Source organism: Boleophthalmus pectinirostris, unplaced genomic scaffold, assembly GCF_026225935.1.
Source record: "Boleophthalmus pectinirostris isolate CB_2022bp ecotype Guang Dong unplaced genomic scaffold, ASM2622593v1 HiC_scaffold_19, whole genome shotgun sequence".
NCBI lineage: Eukaryota > Metazoa > Chordata > Actinopteri > Gobiiformes > Gobiidae > Boleophthalmus > Boleophthalmus pectinirostris.
The window spans coordinates 18,118,897-18,121,431 of record NW_026571140.1 but is presented as its reverse complement, the minus strand read 5'-3'; the positions used below and the strand labels follow the sequence as shown (position 1 = coordinate 18,121,431).

General features: G+C 39.0%; 1 pseudogene; it reads right to left on the bottom strand.

Moving 5' to 3' along the window:
• Positions 1-296: 296 nt before the first annotated feature.
• LOC110175477 (60S ribosomal protein L32-like) lies at positions 297-668 on the bottom strand (annotated as a pseudogene).
• Positions 669-2,535: the final 1,867 nt, after the last annotated feature.

Sequence of the window (2,535 nt, the reverse complement as noted above, 5' to 3'; positions counted from 1 at the left end):
CTTGGAGTTGGATTTGTTTCATCTGTGCTTCATTTTTTGACTCTGCAAAGCAATCCTACAGAAATCTCTATCCCACCTCATGATGTCATCTGGTGGTTAATGTTGTACTAGTCTTCTAAATTAATGATTCAGAAGATATTCACCATTAACCACCAATGTATTGAAGTGTAGACCTAAAAAAGACTCAATAATGTAGGACCTTTAAAGGGCCTATATTACGCTATTTCCTGATCCAGCTTCTTCTTTTTTTTTTTTTTTTTTTTTTCTTTTTTAGACTTTTATTGTAAATAACCACTTTATTTGTTCTCCTCACTCCTGAGTCTGGCATTGGGGTCAGTGACCTTGATGGCCAGCTGAGCAGCTCTTTCAACGATCAGCTTCCTGTATTGGGGGAAACTTTGTGGGTGAACTTCAGGCTCCTTGATGTTGTGGACCAGGAACTTGTTGAAACCAGTTGGCCGCATCTACTTTGTCTTCTTGTTGCTACCATAACCAATGTTAGGCATCAACATCTGCCCCTTGAACTGCCTGTGCACCCTGTTGTCAATACCTCTGGGGTTGCGCCAGTTTTTCACAATCTTAACATATCGTTCAGACTGGTGATGAATAAACTTCTTTGTCCTCTTCTTGACAGTCTTGGGTTTGGTGAGGGGCCTAAGGGCTGCCATGGTGACGGCCTATGTAAATCCAAAAAAGACCTCAACGATGGAGGAAGGGAAGAAAAAGGCCCTAATCTAGCTTCTCTCAAACAGAAAATACTCCGTTGTGATGTCATGTGGTAAAACAGGAAGTGATCCTCTGTGTTTTTAAACTCCATACACCTTCACTTGAATCATTTGGATAATTTTAGCCCTGGAATCTCTATGGAACTAAAGGCAAAAAGTAGCTGTTATCCTGGAAACTACCTCTTACTGACATCACAACGTGGAAAATAGCATTTTGAGCTTCGGAGATGTAGACAAACTACTATAAAGAGTTACTCAAACATGAGAGAATGAAACAAAACACAACTGCAGGTATGTTTTTTGATGAGATAACAACATTATAACATGTATAACATGTAAACCTTATAGGAATCAATTTGGTGTAAAAGAAGACCTTTAATAAAATAACATAAATGGTAAGACATGTTTAACACTATGAATATCAGTCTTTTGTATTTCTGTTCTTCAAAAAAGTGAAAAATCCACACTATACAGGAAGAAAAGAATTCAGACACTACACAGTTTTCTTTGTTTGTGTAAAAATGCTTCAGATTAGGTATTCTGCACAAGAACACATGCTTTAATTAGCCCTGAAAATGGTTATAGTAAGACCCGTGGATGTCGACGAGTGTTACTTTAGTACGCTTCGTTTTTTCTTTGTGTAATTACAGCATGTTTTCTTTTGGCAACACGCATTCTGGAATTAGCAAATGAATGTTTTAACCCCGCTGAACTCCACCACACTGCTTTATGTGCTCCATTCGCCCATTTACATCGCTTGGCTTTGGAAATGAACACAGGCGCTAATGACCTTTAGCATCACTGGCAGGTTTTAAGTGTGATCAGTGGGTATATGTTTAACCGTGTTGTCCTGTGCCTCGGGAGATTACAGTAACGATACCAATTAGTCCAATCTCATTAGCTTGCCCAACTCACCCCAGTCACACAAATTAAGGAAGCTCTTTAATCTGACATCCCGTGCTGTGTGCGTGTGAGAGTGTGTATGAAAGAGGGATATGTGAGGATGAGGCTGTGGACATTCCCTTTGTTCCTACAGGAGCTCCAGTCATAGCTATAGTGCTAATTGGGTATCGTTCTGTAAACATGTATAACTTTAACTTTTGTGTTACTGGCTGGGCCTTAAACCCTCAATAACAATAGACTGTAATAGTATGGAAAGTATATTGGAAGACTACTTGTGCTATCTATTGACAGAACATGGAAAGTAAGATTCCAACGTCATCATGATTCATATGTCGATATGTTGCCAAAGACAATATCTTTATCATTAGATGGTAGACTGGGTGTGACAGTTGCTCAGTTAAAGTGTTCTTCCTCTGATCCAAAGGTCAGTGGTTTGAATCCCGCACTTGACATAAACATGTTTGATAAAGCGGTCAGATCGAATGACTCACAAGTTGGCAGTGTGATTTCAACTCCAACAGCTGTCTTTGTGACCTGGGCAAGACGCTTAATTCACCACCACCCTCTGCATACATGATATAAAGCCGTATAACTATGGCCGTTTACCATTAAAGGCAATATTTTTTCCACTACTTAAAAAATTCTTAAAACATGAAGTTCAAAAGCCATACATTACACAAGAGAAATACATTAGAAAGTTGTATAATATGTAATTTTTCTTGTTTTAATAACTTACAGTGTATTTGAATTTTTTATTATTACAATGATCATCACATTTATCAGTACAATAAAGGTCTTATACCATGAGCCCTGTGCCCCTTTGCCCCCTATGGCTCTCTGCAGGCCCACATCTGATTAGTGTCTATTAAAGATCAGAGCGCTGAGGAGGAAGTGCCCTGCTGGCCTG